General features: G+C 40.7%; 38 non-coding genes across 38 annotated transcripts; all 38 read left to right on the top strand.

The window, feature by feature from the left end:
* Positions 1-409: 409 nt before the first annotated feature.
* On the top strand, positions 410-482 carry trnaf-gaa (transfer RNA phenylalanine (anticodon GAA)). The gene has a single exon. It is a non-coding gene; the product is annotated as a tRNA-Phe (tRNA).
* Positions 483-896: 414 nt separating this feature from the next.
* trnaf-gaa (transfer RNA phenylalanine (anticodon GAA)) lies at positions 897-969 on the top strand. Its single transcript has one exon. It is a non-coding gene; the product is annotated as a tRNA-Phe (tRNA).
* A 414-nt stretch (positions 970-1383) lies between these two features.
* On the top strand, positions 1384-1456 carry trnaf-gaa (transfer RNA phenylalanine (anticodon GAA)). Its single transcript has one exon. It is a non-coding gene; the product is annotated as a tRNA-Phe (tRNA).
* A 414-nt stretch (positions 1457-1870) lies between these two features.
* Positions 1871-1943, top strand: trnaf-gaa (transfer RNA phenylalanine (anticodon GAA)). The gene has a single exon. It is a non-coding gene; the product is annotated as a tRNA-Phe (tRNA).
* Positions 1944-2357: 414 nt separating this feature from the next.
* Positions 2358-2430, top strand: trnaf-gaa (transfer RNA phenylalanine (anticodon GAA)). Its single transcript has one exon. It is a non-coding gene; the product is annotated as a tRNA-Phe (tRNA).
* Positions 2431-2834: 404 nt separating this feature from the next.
* On the top strand, positions 2835-2907 carry trnaf-gaa (transfer RNA phenylalanine (anticodon GAA)). The gene has a single exon. It is a non-coding gene; the product is annotated as a tRNA-Phe (tRNA).
* Positions 2908-3321: 414 nt separating this feature from the next.
* On the top strand, positions 3322-3394 carry trnaf-gaa (transfer RNA phenylalanine (anticodon GAA)). Its single transcript has one exon. It is a non-coding gene; the product is annotated as a tRNA-Phe (tRNA).
* A 406-nt stretch (positions 3395-3800) lies between these two features.
* On the top strand, positions 3801-3873 carry trnaf-gaa (transfer RNA phenylalanine (anticodon GAA)). Its single transcript has one exon. It is a non-coding gene; the product is annotated as a tRNA-Phe (tRNA).
* A 406-nt stretch (positions 3874-4279) lies between these two features.
* Positions 4280-4352, top strand: trnaf-gaa (transfer RNA phenylalanine (anticodon GAA)). Its single transcript has one exon. It is a non-coding gene; the product is annotated as a tRNA-Phe (tRNA).
* Positions 4353-4765: 413 nt separating this feature from the next.
* trnaf-gaa (transfer RNA phenylalanine (anticodon GAA)) lies at positions 4766-4838 on the top strand. The gene has a single exon. It is a non-coding gene; the product is annotated as a tRNA-Phe (tRNA).
* Positions 4839-5252: 414 nt separating this feature from the next.
* trnaf-gaa (transfer RNA phenylalanine (anticodon GAA)) lies at positions 5253-5325 on the top strand. The gene has a single exon. It is a non-coding gene; the product is annotated as a tRNA-Phe (tRNA).
* A 412-nt stretch (positions 5326-5737) lies between these two features.
* On the top strand, positions 5738-5810 carry trnaf-gaa (transfer RNA phenylalanine (anticodon GAA)). The gene has a single exon. It is a non-coding gene; the product is annotated as a tRNA-Phe (tRNA).
* A 414-nt stretch (positions 5811-6224) lies between these two features.
* trnaf-gaa (transfer RNA phenylalanine (anticodon GAA)) lies at positions 6225-6297 on the top strand. The gene has a single exon. It is a non-coding gene; the product is annotated as a tRNA-Phe (tRNA).
* Positions 6298-6711: 414 nt separating this feature from the next.
* trnaf-gaa (transfer RNA phenylalanine (anticodon GAA)) lies at positions 6712-6784 on the top strand. Its single transcript has one exon. It is a non-coding gene; the product is annotated as a tRNA-Phe (tRNA).
* A 414-nt stretch (positions 6785-7198) lies between these two features.
* On the top strand, positions 7199-7271 carry trnaf-gaa (transfer RNA phenylalanine (anticodon GAA)). Its single transcript has one exon. It is a non-coding gene; the product is annotated as a tRNA-Phe (tRNA).
* Positions 7272-7685: 414 nt separating this feature from the next.
* trnaf-gaa (transfer RNA phenylalanine (anticodon GAA)) lies at positions 7686-7758 on the top strand. The gene has a single exon. It is a non-coding gene; the product is annotated as a tRNA-Phe (tRNA).
* A 404-nt stretch (positions 7759-8162) lies between these two features.
* On the top strand, positions 8163-8235 carry trnaf-gaa (transfer RNA phenylalanine (anticodon GAA)). Its single transcript has one exon. It is a non-coding gene; the product is annotated as a tRNA-Phe (tRNA).
* A 414-nt stretch (positions 8236-8649) lies between these two features.
* Positions 8650-8722, top strand: trnaf-gaa (transfer RNA phenylalanine (anticodon GAA)). The gene has a single exon. It is a non-coding gene; the product is annotated as a tRNA-Phe (tRNA).
* A 406-nt stretch (positions 8723-9128) lies between these two features.
* trnaf-gaa (transfer RNA phenylalanine (anticodon GAA)) lies at positions 9129-9201 on the top strand. The gene has a single exon. It is a non-coding gene; the product is annotated as a tRNA-Phe (tRNA).
* A 406-nt stretch (positions 9202-9607) lies between these two features.
* Positions 9608-9680, top strand: trnaf-gaa (transfer RNA phenylalanine (anticodon GAA)). The gene has a single exon. It is a non-coding gene; the product is annotated as a tRNA-Phe (tRNA).
* Positions 9681-10093: 413 nt separating this feature from the next.
* trnaf-gaa (transfer RNA phenylalanine (anticodon GAA)) lies at positions 10094-10166 on the top strand. Its single transcript has one exon. It is a non-coding gene; the product is annotated as a tRNA-Phe (tRNA).
* Positions 10167-10580: 414 nt separating this feature from the next.
* On the top strand, positions 10581-10653 carry trnaf-gaa (transfer RNA phenylalanine (anticodon GAA)). The gene has a single exon. It is a non-coding gene; the product is annotated as a tRNA-Phe (tRNA).
* A 412-nt stretch (positions 10654-11065) lies between these two features.
* On the top strand, positions 11066-11138 carry trnaf-gaa (transfer RNA phenylalanine (anticodon GAA)). Its single transcript has one exon. It is a non-coding gene; the product is annotated as a tRNA-Phe (tRNA).
* Positions 11139-11552: 414 nt separating this feature from the next.
* trnaf-gaa (transfer RNA phenylalanine (anticodon GAA)) lies at positions 11553-11625 on the top strand. The gene has a single exon. It is a non-coding gene; the product is annotated as a tRNA-Phe (tRNA).
* A 414-nt stretch (positions 11626-12039) lies between these two features.
* trnaf-gaa (transfer RNA phenylalanine (anticodon GAA)) lies at positions 12040-12112 on the top strand. Its single transcript has one exon. It is a non-coding gene; the product is annotated as a tRNA-Phe (tRNA).
* A 414-nt stretch (positions 12113-12526) lies between these two features.
* Positions 12527-12599, top strand: trnaf-gaa (transfer RNA phenylalanine (anticodon GAA)). The gene has a single exon. It is a non-coding gene; the product is annotated as a tRNA-Phe (tRNA).
* Positions 12600-13013: 414 nt separating this feature from the next.
* Positions 13014-13086, top strand: trnaf-gaa (transfer RNA phenylalanine (anticodon GAA)). Its single transcript has one exon. It is a non-coding gene; the product is annotated as a tRNA-Phe (tRNA).
* Positions 13087-13490: 404 nt separating this feature from the next.
* On the top strand, positions 13491-13563 carry trnaf-gaa (transfer RNA phenylalanine (anticodon GAA)). The gene has a single exon. It is a non-coding gene; the product is annotated as a tRNA-Phe (tRNA).
* Positions 13564-13977: 414 nt separating this feature from the next.
* On the top strand, positions 13978-14050 carry trnaf-gaa (transfer RNA phenylalanine (anticodon GAA)). Its single transcript has one exon. It is a non-coding gene; the product is annotated as a tRNA-Phe (tRNA).
* A 406-nt stretch (positions 14051-14456) lies between these two features.
* trnaf-gaa (transfer RNA phenylalanine (anticodon GAA)) lies at positions 14457-14529 on the top strand. Its single transcript has one exon. It is a non-coding gene; the product is annotated as a tRNA-Phe (tRNA).
* A 406-nt stretch (positions 14530-14935) lies between these two features.
* trnaf-gaa (transfer RNA phenylalanine (anticodon GAA)) lies at positions 14936-15008 on the top strand. The gene has a single exon. It is a non-coding gene; the product is annotated as a tRNA-Phe (tRNA).
* A 414-nt stretch (positions 15009-15422) lies between these two features.
* On the top strand, positions 15423-15495 carry trnaf-gaa (transfer RNA phenylalanine (anticodon GAA)). The gene has a single exon. It is a non-coding gene; the product is annotated as a tRNA-Phe (tRNA).
* A 414-nt stretch (positions 15496-15909) lies between these two features.
* trnaf-gaa (transfer RNA phenylalanine (anticodon GAA)) lies at positions 15910-15982 on the top strand. The gene has a single exon. It is a non-coding gene; the product is annotated as a tRNA-Phe (tRNA).
* Positions 15983-16396: 414 nt separating this feature from the next.
* Positions 16397-16469, top strand: trnaf-gaa (transfer RNA phenylalanine (anticodon GAA)). The gene has a single exon. It is a non-coding gene; the product is annotated as a tRNA-Phe (tRNA).
* A 414-nt stretch (positions 16470-16883) lies between these two features.
* On the top strand, positions 16884-16956 carry trnaf-gaa (transfer RNA phenylalanine (anticodon GAA)). The gene has a single exon. It is a non-coding gene; the product is annotated as a tRNA-Phe (tRNA).
* A 414-nt stretch (positions 16957-17370) lies between these two features.
* Positions 17371-17443, top strand: trnaf-gaa (transfer RNA phenylalanine (anticodon GAA)). The gene has a single exon. It is a non-coding gene; the product is annotated as a tRNA-Phe (tRNA).
* A 414-nt stretch (positions 17444-17857) lies between these two features.
* On the top strand, positions 17858-17930 carry trnaf-gaa (transfer RNA phenylalanine (anticodon GAA)). Its single transcript has one exon. It is a non-coding gene; the product is annotated as a tRNA-Phe (tRNA).
* A 404-nt stretch (positions 17931-18334) lies between these two features.
* Positions 18335-18407, top strand: trnaf-gaa (transfer RNA phenylalanine (anticodon GAA)). The gene has a single exon. It is a non-coding gene; the product is annotated as a tRNA-Phe (tRNA).
* The last annotated feature ends 333 nt before the right edge of the window (positions 18408-18740 follow it).

Below are 18740 nucleotides of genomic sequence, written 5' to 3' on the forward strand. Positions count from 1 at the left end.
AAAAATGTAGTTTGCAATACATGAAGCCAGAGATCTTCATATTTAGTCAGTGCTTCTCCCAAACACACCCCAACTTATGTTACCCTAGTGATAGAGAAGACATAAATGTTTAAATATAACCAAAAGGTATCAACAGCCTTTCACACCATGACTTGCAGGAACCAGTGGGTACAACAAGCTGCCTGGTAAATTAAGGACTCTCGAAACAGCAACCGGCTTTTAATCAGTTAGGACTGAAAAAGCCTTTTGGATGAGAGATGAGTCACAAACAACACATCTGTACACTAGTAGAACTTCTGAAGAAATCATGATTTGGATGACTGAGAACCTTCACAGATTTTCACCACATATATCACTCAAATATACAATTGTTTCTCACCACGTATTCTCCGTACAAGTATTTTTTCATGCCGAAATAGCTCAGTTGGGAGAGCGTTAGACTGAAGATCTAAAGGTCCCTGGTTCGATCCCGGGTTTCGGCAGATGTAAATATGTAGTTTGCAATACATGAAGCCAGAGATCTTCATATTTAGTCAGTGCTTCTCCCAAACACACCCCAACTTCTGTTACCCTAGTGATAGAGAAGACATAAATGTTTAAATATAACCAAAAGGTATCAACAGCCTTTCACACCTTGACTTGGAGGAACCAGTGGGTACAACAAGCTGCCTGGTAAATTAACGACTCTCGAAACAGCAACCGGCTTTTTATCAGGTAGGACTGAAAAAGCCTTTTGGATGAGAGATGAATCACAAACAACACATCAGTACACTAGTAGAACTTCTGAAGAAATCATGATTTGGATGACTGAGAATCTTCACAGATTTTCACCACATATATCACTCAAATATACAATTGTTTCTCACCACGTAGCCTCCGTACAAGTAGTTTTTCATGCCGAAATAGCTCAGTTGGGAGAGCGTTAGACTGAAGATCTAAAGGTCCCTGGTTCGATCCCGGGTTTCGGCAGATGTAAAGATGTAATTTGCAACATATGAAGCTAGACATCTTCATATTTAGTCAGTGCTTCTCCCAAACACACCCCAACTTATGTTACCCTAGTGATAGAGAAGACAGAAATGTTGAAGTACAACCAAAAGTTATCAACAGCCTTTCACACCTTGACATGGAGGAACCAGTGGGTACAACAAGCTGCCTGGTAAATTAACGACTCTCGAAACAGCAACCGGCTTTTAATCAGTTAGGACTGAAAAAGCCTTTTGGAAGAGAGATGAGTCACAAACAACATATTTGTACACTAGTAGAACTTCTGAAGAAATCATGATTTGGATGACTGAGAATCTTCACAGATTTTCACCACATATATCACTCAAATATACAATTGTTTCTCACCACGTATTCTCCGTACAAGTATTTTTTCATGCCGAAATAGCTCAGTTGGGAGAGCGTTAGACTGAAGATCTAAAGGTCCCTGGTTCGATCCCGGGTTTCGGCAGATGTAAATATGTAGTTTGCAATACATGAAGCCAGAGATCTTCATATTTAGTCAGTGCTTCTCCCAAACACACCCCAACTTCTGTTACCCTAGTGATAGAGAAGACATAAATGTTTAAATATAACCAAAAGGTATCAACAGCCTTTCACACCTTGACTTGGAGGAACCAGTGGGTACAACAAGCTGCCTGGTAAATTAACGACTCTCGAAACAGCAACCGGCTTTTTATCAGGTAGGACTGAAAAAGCCTTTTGGATGAGAGATGAATCACAAACAACACATCAGTACACTAGTAGAACTTCTGAAGAAATCATGATTTGGATGACTGAGAATCTTCACAGATTTTCACCACATATATCACTCAAATATACAATTGTTTCTCACCACGTAGCCTCCGTACAAGTAGTTTTTCATGCCGAAATAGCTCAGTTGGGAGAGCGTTAGACTGAAGATCTAAAGGTCCCTGGTTCGATCCCGGGTTTCGGCAGATGTAAAGATGTAATTTGCAACATATGAAGCTAGACATCTTCATATTTAGTCAGTGCTTCTCCCAAACACACCCCAACTTATGTTACCCTAGTGATAGAGAAGACAGAAATGTTGAAGTACAACCAAAAGTTATCAACAGCCTTTCACACCTTGACATGGAGGAACCAGTGGGTACAACAAGCTGCCTGGTAAATTAACGACTCTCGAAACAGCAACCGGCTTTTAATCAGTTAGGACTGAAAAAGCCTTTTGGAAGAGAGATGAGTCACAAACAACATATTTGTACACTAGTAGAACTTCTGAAGAAATCATGATTTGGATGACTGAGAATCTTCACAGATTTTCACCACATATATCACTCAAATATACATTTGTTTCTCACCACTTAGCCTCTGTACAAGTATTTTTTCATGCCGAAATAGCTCAGTTGGGAGAGCGTTAGACTGAAGATCTAAAGGTCCCTGGTTCGATCCCGGGTTTCGGCAGATGTAAAGATGTAGTTTGCAATATGAAGCTAGACATCTTCATATTTAGTCAGTGCTTCTCCCAAACACACCCCAACTTCTGTTACCCTAGTGATAGAGAAGACAGAAATGTTTAAATATAACCAAAAGGTATCAACAGCCTTTCACACCTTGACTTGGAGGAACCAGTGGGTACAACAAGCTGCCTGGTAAATTAACGACTCTCAAAACAGCAACCGGCTTTTAATCAGTTAGGACTGAAAAAGCCTTTTGGATGAGAGATGAGTCACAAACAACACACTTGTAGAACTTCTGATGAAACCATGATTTGGATGACTGAGAATCTTCACAGATTTTCACCACATATATCACTCAAATATACAATTGTTTCTCACCACGTAGCCTCCGTACAGGTAGCATTTCATGCCGAAATAGCTCAGTTGGGAGAGCGTTAGACTGAAGATCTAAAGGTCCCTGGTTCGATCCCGGGTTTCGGCAGATGTAAACATGTAGTTTGCAATACATGAAGCCAGAGATCTTCATACTTAGTCAGTGCTTCTCCCAAACACACCCCAACTTCTGTTACCCTAATGATAGAGAAGACAGAAATGTTGAAATACAACCAAAAGTTATCAACAGCCTTTCACACCTTGACTTGGAGGAACCAGTGGGTACAACAAGCTGCCTGGTAAATTAACGACTCTCGAAACAGCAACCGGCTTTTAATCAGTTAGGACTGAAAAAGCCTTTTGGAAGAGAGATGAGTCACAAACAACATATTTGTACACTAGTAGAACTTCTGAAGAAATCATGATTTGGATGACTGAGAATCTTCACAGATTTTCACCACATATATCACTCAAATATACAATTGTTTCTCACCACGTAGCCTCCGTACAAGTAGTTTTTCATGCCGAAATAGCTCAGTTGGGAGAGCGTTAGACTGAAGATCTAAAGGTCCCTGGTTCGATCCCGGGTTTCGGCAGATGTAAACATGTAGTTTGCAATACATGAAGCTAGACATCTTCATATTTAGTCAGTGCTTCTCCCAAACACACCCCAATTTATGTAACCCTAGTGATAGAGAAGACAGAAATGTTGAAGTACAACCAAAAGTTATCAACAGCCTTTCACACCTTGACATGGAGGAACCAGTGGGTACAACAAGCTGCCTGGTAAATTAACGACTCTCGAAACAGCAACCCGCTCTTATTCAGGTAGGACTGAAAAAGCCTTTTGGATGAGAGATGAGTCACAAACAACACACTTGTAGAACTTCTGATGAAACCATGATTTGGATGACTGAGAATCTTCACAGATTTTCACCACATATATCACTCAAATATACAATTGTTTCTCACCACGTAGCCTCCGTACAAGTAGTTTTTCATGCCGAAATAGCTCAGTTGGGAGAGCGTTAGACTGAAGATCTAAAGGTCCCTGGTTCGATCCCGGGTTTCGGCAGATGTAAACATGTAGTTTGCAATACATGAAGCTAGACATCTTCATATTTAGTCAGTGCTTCTCCCAAACACACCCCAATTTATGTAACCCTAGTGATAGAGAAGACAGAAATGTTGAAGTACAACCAAAAGTTATCAACACACTTTCACACCTTGACTTGGAGGAACCAGTGGGTACAACAAGCTGCCTGGTAAATTAACGACTCTCGAAACAGCAGCCGTCTTTTAATCAGTTAGGACTGAAAAAGCCTTTTGGAAGAGAGATGAGTCACAAACAACACACTTGTAGAACTTCTGATGAAACCATGATTTGGATGACTGAGAATCTTCACAGATTTTCACCACATATATCACGCAAATATACAATTGTTTCTCACCACGTAGCCTCCGTACAAGTAGTTTTTCATGCCGAAATAGCTCAGTTGGGAGAGCGTTAGACTGAAGATCGAAAGGTCCCTGGTTCGATCCCGGGTTTCGGCAGATGGAAATACGTAGTTGCAATACATGAAGCCAGACATCTTCATATTTAGTCAGTGCTTCTCCCAAACACACCCCAACTTATGTTACCCTAGTGATAGAGAAGACAGAAATGTTTAAATATAACCAAAAGGTATCAACAGCCTTTCACACCATGACTTGGAGGAACCAGTGGGTACAACAAGCTGCCTGGTAAATTAAGGACTCTCGAAACAGCAACCGGCTTTTAATCAGTTAGGACTGAAAAAGCCTTTTGGATGAGAGATGAGTCACAAACAACACATCTGTACACTAGTAGAACTTCTGAAGAAATCATGATTTGGATGACTGAGAACCTTCACAGATTTTCACCACATATATCACTCAAATATACAATTGTTTCTCACCACGTAGCCTCCGTACAAGTAGCATTTCATGCCGAAATAGCTCAGTTGGGAGAGCGTTAGACTGAAGATCTAAAGGTCCCTGGTTCGATCCCGGGTTTCGGCAGATGTAAACATGTAGTTTGCAATACATGAAGCCAGAGATCTTCATACTTAGTCAGTGCTTCTCCCAAACCCACCCCAACTTCTGTTACCCTAATGATAGAGAAGACAGAAATGTTGAAATACAACCAAAAGTTATCAACAGCCTTTCACACCTTGACTTGGAGGAACCAGTGGGTACAACAAGCTGCCTGGTAAATTAACGACTCTCGAAACAGCAACAGGCTTTTAATCAGTTAGGACTGAAAAAGCCTTTTGGAAGAGAGATGAGTCACAAACAACATATTTGTACACTAGTAGAACTTCTGAAGAAATCATGATTTGGATGACTGAGAATCTTCACAGATTTTCACCACATATATCAGTCAAATATACATTTGTTTCTCACCACTTAGCCTCTGTACAAGTATTTTTTCATGCCGAAATAGCTCAGTTGGGAGAGCGTTAGACTGAAGATCTAAAGGTCCCTGGTTCGATCCCGGGTTTCGGCAGATGTAAAGATGTAGTTTGCAATATGAAGCTAGACATCTTCATATTTAGTCGGTGCTTCTCCCAAACACACCCCAACTTCTGTTACCCTAGTGATAGAGAAGACATAAATGTTTAAATATAACCAAAAGGTATCAACAGCCTTTCACACCTTGACTTGGAGGAACCAGTGGGTACAACAAGCTGCCTGGTAAATTAAGGACTCTCGAAACAGCAACCGGCTTTTAATCAGTTAGGACTGAAAAAGCCTTTTGGATGAGAGATGAGTCACAAACAACACATCTGTACACTAGTAGAACTTCTGAAGAAATCATGATTTGGATGACTGAGAACCTTCACAGATTTTCACCACATATATCACTCAAATATACAATTGTTTCTCACCACGTAGCCTCCGTACAAGTAGTTTTTCATGCCGAAATAGCTCAGTTGGGAGAGCGTTAGACTGAAGATCTAAAGGTCCCTGGTTCGATCCTGGGTTTCGGCAGATGTAAAGATGTAATTTGCAACAAATTAAGCTAGACATCTTCATATTAAGTCAGTGCTTCTCCCAAACACACCCCAACTTATGTTACCCTAGTGATAGAGAAGACAGAAATGTTGAAGTACAACCAAAAGTTATCAACAGCCTTTCACACCTTGACATGGAGGAACCAGTGGGTACAACAAGCTGCCTGGTAAATTAACGACTCTCGAAACAGCAACCCGCTCTTATTCAGGTAGGACTGAAAAAGCCTTTTGGATGAGAGATGAGTCACAAACAACACATCTGTACACTTGTAGAACTTCTGATGAAACCATGATTTGGATGACTGAGAATCTTCACAGATTTTCACCACATATATCGCTCAAATATACAATTGTTTCTCACAACTTAGCCTCCGTACAAGTAGTTTTTCATGCCGAAATAGCTCAGTTGGGAGAGCGTTAGACTGAAGATCTAAAGGTCCCTGGTTCGATCCCGGGTTTCGGCAGATGTAAAAATGTAGTTTGCAATACATGAAGCCAGAGATCTTCATATTTAGTCAGTGCTTCTCCCAAACACACCCCAACTTATGTTACCCTAGTGATAGAGAAGACATAAATGTTTAAATATAACCAAAAGGTATCAACAGCCTTTCACACCATGACTTGCAGGAACCAGTGGGTACAACAAGCTGCCTGGTAAATTAAGGACTCTCGAAACAGCAACCGGCTTTTAATCAGTTAGGACTGAAAAAGCCTTTTGGATGAGAGATGAGTCACAAACAACACATCTGTACACTAGTAGAACTTCTGAAGAAATCATGATTTGGATGACTGAGAACCTTCACAGATTTTCACCACATATATCACTCAAATATACAATTGTTTCTCACCACGTATTCTCCGTACAAGTAGTTTTTCATGCCGAAATAGCTCAGTTGGGAGAGCGTTAGACTGAAGATCTAAAGGTCCCTGGTTCGATCCCGGGTTTCGGCAGATGTAAATATGTAGTTTGCAATACATGAAGCCAGAGATCTTCATATTTAGTCAGTGCTTCTCCCAAACACACCCCAACTTCTGTTACCCTAGTGATAGAGAAGACATAAATGTTTAAATATAACCAAAAGGTATCAACAGCCTTTCACACCTTGACTTGGAGGAACCAGTGGGTACAACAAGCTGCCTGGTAAATTAACGACTCTCGAAACAGCAACCGGCTTTTTATCAGGTAGGACTGAAAAAGCCTTTTGGATGAGAGATGAATCACAAACAACACATCAGTACACTAGTAGAACTTCTGAAGAAATCATGATTTGGATGACTGAGAATCTTCACAGATTTTCACCACATATATCACTCAAATATACAATTGTTTCTCACCACGTAGCCTCCGTACAAGTAGTTTTTCATGCCGAAATAGCTCAGTTGGGAGAGCGTTAGACTGAAGATCTAAAGGTCCCTGGTTCGATCCCGGGTTTCGGCAGATGTAAAGATGTAATTTGCAACATATGAAGCTAGACATCTTCATATTTAGTCAGTGCTTCTCCCAAACACACCCCAACTTATGTTACCCTAGTGATAGAGAAGACAGAAATGTTGAAGTACAACCAAAAGTTATCAACAGCCTTTCACACCTTGACATGGAGGAACCAGTGGGTACAACAAGCTGCCTGGTAAATTAACGACTCTCGAAACAGCAACCGGCTTTTAATCAGTTAGGACTGAAAAAGCCTTTTGGAAGAGAGATGAGTCACAAACAACATATTTGTACACTAGTAGAACTTCTGAAGAAATCATGATTTGGATGACTGAGAATCTTCACAGATTTTCACCACATATATCACTCAAATATACATTTGTTTCTCACCACTTAGCCTCTGTACAAGTATTTTTTCATGCCGAAATAGCTCAGTTGGGAGAGCGTTAGACTGAAGATCTAAAGGTCCCTGGTTCGATCCCGGGTTTCGGCAGATGTAAAGATGTAGTTTGCAATATGAAGCTAGACATCTTCATATTTAGTCAGTGCTTCTCCCAAACACACCCCAACTTCTGTTACCCTAGTGATAGAGAAGACAGAAATGTTTAAATATAACCAAAAGGTATCAACAGCCTTTCACACCTTGACTTGGAGGAACCAGTGGGTACAACAAGCTGCCTGGTAAATTAACGACTCTCAAAACAGCAACCGGCTTTTAATCAGTTAGGACTGAAAAAGCCTTTTGGATGAGAGATGAGTCACAAACAACACACTTGTAGAACTTCTGATGAAACCATGATTTGGATGACTGAGAATCTTCACAGATTTTCACCACATATATCACTCAAATATACAATTGTTTCTCACCACGTAGCCTCCGTACAGGTAGCATTTCATGCCGAAATAGCTCAGTTGGGAGAGCGTTAGACTGAAGATCTAAAGGTCCCTGGTTCGATCCCGGGTTTCGGCAGATGTAAACATGTAGTTTGCAATACATGAAGCCAGAGATCTTCATACTTAGTCAGTGCTTCTCCCAAACACACCCCAACTTCTGTTACCCTAATGATAGAGAAGACAGAAATGTTGAAATACAACCAAAAGTTATCAACAGCCTTTCACACCTTGACTTGGAGGAACCAGTGGGTACAACAAGCTGCCTGGTAAATTAACGACTCTCGAAACAGCAACCGGCTTTTAATCAGTTAGGACTGAAAAAGCCTTTTGGAAGAGAGATGAGTCACAAACAACATATTTGTACACTAGTAGAACTTCTGAAGAAATCATGATTTGGATGACTGAGAATCTTCACAGATTTTCACCACATATATCACTCAAATATACAATTGTTTCTCACCACGTAGCCTCCGTACAAGTAGTTTTTCATGCCGAAATAGCTCAGTTGGGAGAGCGTTAGACTGAAGATCTAAAGGTCCCTGGTTCGATCCCGGGTTTCGGCAGATGTAAACATGTAGTTTGCAATACATGAAGCTAGACATCTTCATATTTAGTCAGTGCTTCTCCCAAACACACCCCAATTTATGTAACCCTAGTGATAGAGAAGACAGAAATGTTGAAGTACAACCAAAAGTTATCAACAGCCTTTCACACCTTGACATGGAGGAACCAGTGGGTACAACAAGCTGCCTGGTAAATTAACGACTCTCGAAACAGCAACCCGCTCTTATTCAGGTAGGACTGAAAAAGCCTTTTGGATGAGAGATGAGTCACAAACAACACACTTGTAGAACTTCTGATGAAACCATGATTTGGATGACTGAGAATCTTCACAGATTTTCACCACATATATCACTCAAATATACAATTGTTTCTCACCACGTAGCCTCCGTACAAGTAGTTTTTCATGCCGAAATAGCTCAGTTGGGAGAGCGTTAGACTGAAGATCTAAAGGTCCCTGGTTCGATCCCGGGTTTCGGCAGATGTAAACATGTAGTTTGCAATACATGAAGCTAGACATCTTCATATTTAGTCAGTGCTTCTCCCAAACACACCCCAATTTATGTAACCCTAGTGATAGAGAAGACAGAAATGTTGAAGTACAACCAAAAGTTATCAACACACTTTCACACCTTGACTTGGAGGAACCAGTGGGTACAACAAGCTGCCTGGTAAATTAACGACTCTCGAAACAGCAGCCGTCTTTTAATCAGTTAGGACTGAAAAAGCCTTTTGGAAGAGAGATGAGTCACAAACAACACACTTGTAGAACTTCTGATGAAACCATGATTTGGATGACTGAGAATCTTCACAGATTTTCACCACATATATCACGCAAATATACAATTGTTTCTCACCACGTAGCCTCCGTACAAGTAGTTTTTCATGCCGAAATAGCTCAGTTGGGAGAGCGTTAGACTGAAGATCGAAAGGTCCCTGGTTCGATCCCGGGTTTCGGCAGATGGAAATACGTAGTTGCAATACATGAAGCCAGACATCTTCATATTTAGTCAGTGCTTCTCCCAAACACACCCCAACTTATGTTACCCTAGTGATAGAGAAGACAGAAATGTTTAAATATAACCAAAAGGTATCAACAGCCTTTCACACCATGACTTGGAGGAACCAGTGGGTACAACAAGCTGCCTGGTAAATTAAGGACTCTCGAAACAGCAACCGGCTTTTAATCAGTTAGGACTGAAAAAGCCTTTTGGATGAGAGATGAGTCACAAACAACACATCTGTACACTAGTAGAACTTCTGAAGAAATCATGATTTGGATGACTGAGAACCTTCACAGATTTTCACCACATATATCACTCAAATATACAATTGTTTCTCACCACGTAGCCTCCGTACAAGTAGCATTTCATGCCGAAATAGCTCAGTTGGGAGAGCGTTAGACTGAAGATCTAAAGGTCCCTGGTTCGATCCCGGGTTTCGGCAGATGTAAACATGTAGTTTGCAATACATGAAGCCAGAGATCTTCATACTTAGTCAGTGCTTCTCCCAAACACACCCCAACTTCTGTTACCCTAATGATAGAGAAGACAGAAATGTTGAAATACAACCAAAAGTTATCAACAGCCTTTCACACCTTGACTTGGAGGAACCAGTGGGTACAACAAGCTGCCTGGTAAATTAACGACTCTCGAAACAGCAACAGGCTTTTAATCAGTTAGGACTGAAAAAGCCTTTTGGAAGAGAGATGAGTCACAAACAACATATTTGTACACTAGTAGAACTTCTGAAGAAATCATGATTTGGATGACTGAGAATCTTCACAGATTTTCACCACATATATCAGTCAAATATACATTTGTTTCTCACCACTTAGCCTCTGTACAAGTATTTTTTCATGCCGAAATAGCTCAGTTGGGAGAGCGTTAGACTGAAGATCTAAAGGTCCCTGGTTCGATCCCGGGTTTCGGCAGATGTAAAGATGTAGTTTGCAATATGAAGCTAGACATCTTCATATTTAGTCGGTGCTTCTCCCAAACACACCCCAACTTCTGTTACCCTAGTGATAGAGAAGACATAAATGTTTAAATATAACCAAAAGGTATCAACAGCCTTTCACACCTTGACTTGGAGGAACCAGTGGGTACAACAAGCTGCCTGGTAAATTAAGGACTCTCGAAACAGCAACCGGCTTTTAATCAGTTAGGACTGAAAAAGCCTTTTGGATGAGAGATGAGTCACAAACAACACATCTGTACACTAGTAGAACTTCTGAAGAAATCATGATTTGGATGACTGAGAACCTTCACAGATTTTCACCACATATATCACTCAAATATACAATTGTTTCTCACCACGTAGCCTCCGTACAAGTAGTTTTTCATGCCGAAATAGCTCAGTTGGGAGAGCGTTAGACTGAAGATCTAAAGGTCCCTGGTTCGATCCTGGGTTTCGGCAGATGTAAAGATGTAATTTGCAACAAATTAAGCTAGACATCTTCATATTAAGTCAGTGCTTCTCCCAAACACACCCCAACTTATGTTACCCTAGTGATAGAGAAGACAGAAATGTTGAAGTACAACCAAAAGTTATCAACAGCCTTTCACACCTTGACATGGAGGAACCAGTGGGTACAACAAGCTGCCTGGTAAATTAACGACTCTCGAAACAGCAACCCGCTCTTATTCAGGTAGGACTGAAAAAGCCTTTTGGATGAGAGATGAGTCACAAACAACACATCTGTACACTTGTAGAACTTCTGATGAAACCATGATTTGGATGACTGAGAATCTTCACAGATTTTCACCACATATATCGCTCAAATATACAATTGTTTCTCACAACTTAGCCTCCGTACAAGTAGTTTTTCATGCCGAAATAGCTCAGTTGGGAGAGCGTTAGACTGAAGATCTAAAGGTCCCTGGTTCGATCCCGGGTTTCGGCAGATGTAAAAATGTAGTTTGCAATACATGAAGCCAGAGATCTTCATATTTAGTCAGTGCTTCTCCCAAACACACCCCAACTTATGTTACCCTAGTGATAGAGAAGACATAAATGTTTAAATATAACCAAAAGGTATCAACAGCCTTTCACACCATGACTTGCAGGAACCAGTGGGTACAACAAGCTGCCTGGTAAATTAAGGACTCTCGAAACAGCAACCGGCTTTTAATCAGTTAGGACTGAAAAAGCCTTTTGGATGAGAGATGAGTCACAAACAACACATCTGTACACTAGTAGAACTTCTGAAGAAATCATGATTTGGATGACTGAGAACCTTCACAGATTTTCACCACATATATCACTCAAATATACAATTGTTTCTCACCACGTATTCTCCGTACAAGTAGTTTTTCATGCCGAAATAGCTCAGTTGGGAGAGCGTTAGACTGAAGATCTAAAGGTCCCTGGTTCGATCCCGGGTTTCGGCAGATGTAAATATGTAGTTTGCAATACATGAAGCCAGAGATCTTCATATTTAGTCAGTGCTTCTCCCAAACACACCCCAACTTCTGTTACCCTAGTGATAGAGAAGACATAAATGTTTAAATATAACCAAAAGGTATCAACAGCCTTTCACACCTTGACTTGGAGGAACCAGTGGGTACAACAAGCTGCCTGGTAAATTAACGACTCTCGAAACAGCAACCGGCTTTTTATCAGGTAGGACTGAAAAAGCCTTTTGGATGAGAGATGAATCACAAACAACACATCAGTACACTAGTAGAACTTCTGAAGAAATCATGATTTGGATGACTGAGAATCTTCACAGATTTTCACCACATATATCACTCAAATATACAATTGTTTCTCACCACGTAGCCTCCGTACAAGTAGTTTTTCATGCCGAAATAGCTCAGTTGGGAGAGCGTTAGACTGAAGATCTAAAGGTCCCTGGTTCGATCCCGGGTTTCGGCAGATGTAAAGATGTAATTTGCAACATATGAAGCTAGACATCTTCATATTTAGTCAGTGCTTCTCCCAAACACACCCCAACTTATGTTACCCTAGTGATAGAGAAGACAGAAATGTTGAAGTACAACCAAAAGTTATCAACAGCCTTTCACACCTTGACATGGAGGAACCAGTGGGTACAACAAGCTGCCTGGTAAATTAACGACTCTCGAAACAGCAACCGGCTTTTAATCAGTTAGGACTGAAAAAGCCTTTTGGAAGAGAGATGAGTCACAAACAACATATTTGTACACTAGTAGAACTTCTGAAGAAATCATGATTTGGATGACTGAGAATCTTCACAGATTTTCACCACATATATCACTCAAATATACATTTGTTTCTCACCACTTAGCCTCTGTACAAGTATTTTTTCATGCCGAAATAGCTCAGTTGGGAGAGCGTTAGACTGAAGATCTAAAGGTCCCTGGTTCGATCCCGGGTTTCGGCAGATGTAAAGATGTAGTTTGCAATATGAAGCTAGACATCTTCATATTTAGTCAGTGCTTCTCCCAAACACACCCCAACTTCTGTTACCCTAGTGATAGAGAAGACAGAAATGTTTAAATATAACCAAAAGGTATCAACAGCCTTTCACACCTTGACTTGGAGGAACCAGTGGGTACAACAAGCTGCCTGGTAAATTAACGACTCTCAAAACAGCAACCGGCTTTTAATCAGTTAGGACTGAAAAAGCCTTTTGGATGAGAGATGAGTCACAAACAACACACTTGTAGAACTTCTGATGAAACCATGATTTGGATGACTGAGAATCTTCACAGATTTTCACCACATATATCACTCAAATATACAATTGTTTCTCACCACGTAGCCTCCGTACAGGTAGCATTTCATGCCGAAATAGCTCAGTTGGGAGAGCGTTAGACTGAAGATCTAAAGGTCCCTGGTTCGATCCCGGGTTTCGGCAGATGTAAACATGTAGTTTGCAATACATGAAGCCAGAGATCTTCATACTTAGTCAGTGCTTCTCCCAAACACACCCCAACTTCTGTTACCCTAATGATAGAGAAGACAGAAATGTTGAAATACAACCAAAAGTTATCAACAGCCTTTCACACCTTGACTTGGAGGAACCAGTGGGTACAACAAGCTGCCTGGTAAATTAACGACTCTCGAAACAGCAACCGGCTTTTAATCAGTTAGGACTGAAAAAGCCTTTTGGAAGAGAGATGAGTCACAAACAACATATTTGTACACTAGTAGAACTTCTGAAGAAATCATGATTTGGATGACTGAGAATCTTCACAGATTTTCACCACATATATCACTCAAATATACAATTGTTTCTCACCACGTAGCCTCCGTACAAGTAGTTTTTCATGCCGAAATAGCTCAGTTGGGAGAGCGTTAGACTGAAGATCTAAAGGTCCCTGGTTCGATCCCGGGTTTCGGCAGATGTAAACATGTAGTTTGCAATACATGAAGCTAGACATCTTCATATTTAGTCAGTGCTTCTCCCAAACACACCCCAATTTATGTAACCCTAGTGATAGAGAAGACAGAAATGTTGAAGTACAACCAAAAGTTATCAACAGCCTTTCACACCTTGACATGGAGGAACCAGTGGGTACAACAAGCTGCCTGGTAAATTAACGACTCTCGAAACAGCAACCCGCTCTTATTCAGGTAGGACTGAAAAAGCCTTTTGGATGAGAGATGAGTCACAAACAACACACTTGTAGAACTTCTGATGAAACCATGATTTGGATGACTGAGAATCTTCACAGATTTTCACCACATATATCACTCAAATATACAATTGTTTCTCACCACGTAGCCTCCGTACAAGTAGTTTTTCATGCCGAAATAGCTCAGTTGGGAGAGCGTTAGACTGAAGATCTAAAGGTCCCTGGTTCGATCCCGGGTTTCGGCAGATGTAAACATGTAGTTTGCAATACATGAAGCCAGACATCTTCATATTTAGTCAGTGCTTCTCCCAAACACACCCCAACTTCTGTTACCCTAATGATAGAGAAGACAGAAATGTTGAAGTACAACCAAAAGTTATCAACAGCCTTTCACACCTTGACTTGGAGGAACCAGTGGGTACAACAAGCTGCCTGGTAAATTAACGACTCTCAAAACAGCAACCGGCTTTTAATCAGTTAGGACTGAAAAAGCCTTTTGGATGAGAGATGAGTCACAAACAACACACTTGTAGAACTTCTGATGAAACCATGATTTGGATGACTGAGAATCTTCACAGATTTTCACCACATATATCACTCAAATATACAATTGTTTCTCACCACGTAGCCTCCGTACAAGTAGTTTTTCATGCCGAAATAGCTCAGTTGGGAGAGCGTTAGACTGAAGATCTAAAGGTCCCTGGTTCGATCCCGGGTTTCGGCAGATGTAAAGATGTAGTTTGCAATACATGAAGCTAGACATCTTCATATTTAGTCAGTGCTTCTCCCAAACACACCCCAACTTCTGTTACCCTAGTGATAGAGAAGACATAAATGTTTAAATATAACCAAAAGGTATCAACAGCCTTTCACACCTTGACTTGGAGGAACCAGTGGGTACAACAAGCTGCCTGGTAAATTAAGGACTCTCGAAACAGCAACCGGCTTTTAATCAGTTAGGACTGAAAAAGCCTTTTGGATGAGAGATGAGTCACAAACAACACATCTGTACACTAGTAGAACTTCTGAAGAAATCATGATTTGGATGACTGAGAACCTTCACAGATTTTCACCACATATATCACTCAAATATACAATTGTTTCTCACCACGTAGCCTCCGTACAAGTAGTTTTTCATGCCGAAATAGCTCAGTTGGGAGAGCGTTAGACTGAAGATCTAAAGGTCCCTGGTTCGATCCTGGGTTTCGGCAGATGTAAAGATGTAATTTGCAACAAATGAAGCTAGACATCTTCATAGTAAGTCAGTGCTTCTCCCAAACACACCCCAACTTATGTTACCCTAGTGATAGAGAAGACAGAAATGTTGAAGTACAACCAAAAGTTATCAACAGCCTTTCACACCTTGACATGGAGGAACCAGTGGGTACAACAAGCTGCCTGGTAAATTAACGACTCTCGAAACAGCAACCCGCTCTTATTCAGGTAGGACTGAAAAAGCCTTTTGGATGAGAGATGAGTCACAAACAACACATCTGTACACTTGTAGAACTTCTGATGAAACCATGATTTGGATGACTGAGAATCTTCACAGATTTTCACCACATATATCGCTCAAATATACAATTGTTTCTCACAAAGTAGCCTCCGTACAAGTAGTTTTTCATGCCGAAATAGCTCAGTTGGGAGAGCGTTAGACTGAAGATCTAAAGGTCCCTGGTTCGATCCCGGGTTTCGGCAGATGTAAAAATGTAGTTTGCAATACATGAAGCCAGAGATCTTCATATTTAGTCAGTGCTTCTCCCAAACACACCCCAACTTATGTTACCCTAGTGATAGAGAAGACATAAATGTTTAAATATAACCAAAAGGTATCAACAGCCTTTCACACCATGACTTGCAGGAACCAGTGGGTACAACAAGCTGCCTGGTAAATTAAGGACTCTCGAAACAGCAACCGGTTTTTAATCAGTTAGGACTGAAAAAGCTTTTTGGATGAGAGATGAGTCACAAACAACACATCTGTACACTAGTAGAACTTCTGAAGAAATCATGATTTGGATGACTGAGAACCTTCACAGATTTTCACCACATATATCACTCAAATATACAATTGTTTCTCACCACGTATTCTCCGTACAAGTATTTTTTCATGCCGAAATAGCTCAGTTGGGAGAGCGTTAGACTGAAGATCTAAAGGTCCCTGGTTCGATCCCGGGTTTCGGCAGATGTAAATATGTAGTTTGCAATACATGAAGCCAGAGATCTTCATATTTAGTCAGTGCTTCTCCCAAACACACCCCAACTTCTGTTACCCTAGTGATAGAGAAGACATAAATGTTTAAATATAACCAAAAGGTATCAACAGCCTTTCACACCTTGACTTGGAGGAACCAGTGGGTACAACAAGCTGCCTGGTAAATTAACGACTCTCGAAACAGCAACCGGCTTTTTATCAGGTAGGACTGAAAAAGCCTTTTGGATGAGAGATGAATCACAAACAACACATCAGTACACTAGTAGAACTTCTGAAGAAATCATGATTTGGATGACTGAGAATCTTCACAGATTTTCACCACATATATCACTCAAATATACAATTGTTTCTCACCACGTAGCCTCCGTACAAGTAGTTTTTCATGCCGAAATAGCTCAGTTGGGAGAGCGTTAGACTGAAGATCTAAAGGTCCCTGGTTCGATCCCGGGTTTCGGCAGATGGAAATATGTAGTTTGCAATATATGAAGCTAGACATCTTCATATTTAGTCAGTGCTTCTCCCAAACACACCCCAACTTCTGTTACCCTAGTGATAGAGAAGACATAAATGTTTAAATATAACCAAAAGGTATCAACAGCCTTTCACACCTTGACTTGGAGGAACCAGTGGGTACAACAAGCTGCCTGGTAAATTAACGACTCTCGAAACAGCAACCGGCTTTTTATCAGGTAGGACTGAAAAAGCCTTTTGGATGAGAGATGAATCACAAACAACACATCAGTACACTAGTAGAACTTCTGAAGAAATCATGATTTGGATGACTGAGAATCTTCACAGATTTTCACCACATATATCACTCAAATATACAATTGTTTCTCACCACGTAGCCTCCGTACAAGTAGTTTTTCATGCCGAAATAGCTCAGTTGGGAGAGCGTTAGACTGAAGATCTAAAGGTCCCTGGTTCGATCCCGGGTTTCGGCAGATGTAAAGATGTAATTTGCAACATATGAAGCTAGACATCTTCATATTTAGTCAGTGCTTCTCCCAAACACACCCCAACTTATGTTACCCTAGTGATAGAGAAGACAGAAATGTTGAAGTACAACCAAAAGTTATCAACAGCCTTTCACACCTTGACATGGAGGAACCAGTGGGTACAACAAGCTGCCTGGTAAATTAACGACTCTCGAAACAGCAACCGGCTTTTAATCAGTTAGGACTGAAAAAGCCTTTTGGAAGAGAGATGAGTCACAAACAACATATTTGTACACTAGTAGAACTTCTGAAGAAATCATGATTTGGATGACTGAGAATCTTCACAGATTTTCACCACATATATCACTCAAATATACATTTGTTTCTCACCACTTAGCCTCTGTACAAGTATTTTTTCATGCCGAAATAGCTCAGTTGGGAGAGCGTTAGACTGAAGATCTAAAGGTCCCTGGTTCGATCCCGGGTTTCGGCAGATGTAAAGATGTAGTTTGCAATATGAAGCTAGACATCTTCATATTTAGTCAGTGCTTCTCCCAAACACACCCCAACTTCTGTTACCCTAGTGATAGAGAAGACAGAAATGTTTAAATATAACCAAAAGGTATCAACAGCCTTTCACACCTTGACTTGGAGGAACCAGTGGGTACAACAAGCTGCCTGGTAAATTAACGACTCTCAAAACAGCAACCGGCTTTTAATCAGTTAGGACTGAAAAAGCCTTTTGGATGAGAGATGAATCACAAACAACACACTTGTAGAACTTCTGATGAAACCATGATTTGGATGACTGAGAATCTTCACAGATTTTCACCACATATATCACTCAAATATACAATTGTTTCTCACCACGTAGCCTCCGTACAGGTAGCATTTCATGCCGAAATAGCTCAGTTGGGAGAGCGTTAGACTGAAGATCTAAAGGTCCCTGGTTCGATCCCGGGTTTCGGCAGATGTAAACATGTAGTTTGCAATACATGAAGCCAGAGATCTTCATACTTAGTCAGTGCTTCTCCCAAACACACCCCAACTTCTGTTACCCTAATGATAGAGAAGACAGAAATGTTGAAATACAACCAAAAGTTATCAACAGCCTTTCACACCTTGACTTGGAGGAACCAGTGGGTACAACAAGCTGCCTGGTAAATTAACGACTCTCGAAACAGCAACCGGCTTTTAATCAGTTAGGACTGAAAAAGCCTTTTGGAAGAGAGATGAGTCACAAACAACATATTTGTACACTAGTAGAACTTCTGAAGAAATCATGATTTGGATGACTGAGAAT

Source organism: Limanda limanda, chromosome 4 (assembly GCF_963576545.1).
Source record: "Limanda limanda chromosome 4, fLimLim1.1, whole genome shotgun sequence".
NCBI classification, from domain to species: domain Eukaryota; kingdom Metazoa; phylum Chordata; class Actinopteri; order Pleuronectiformes; family Pleuronectidae; genus Limanda; species Limanda limanda.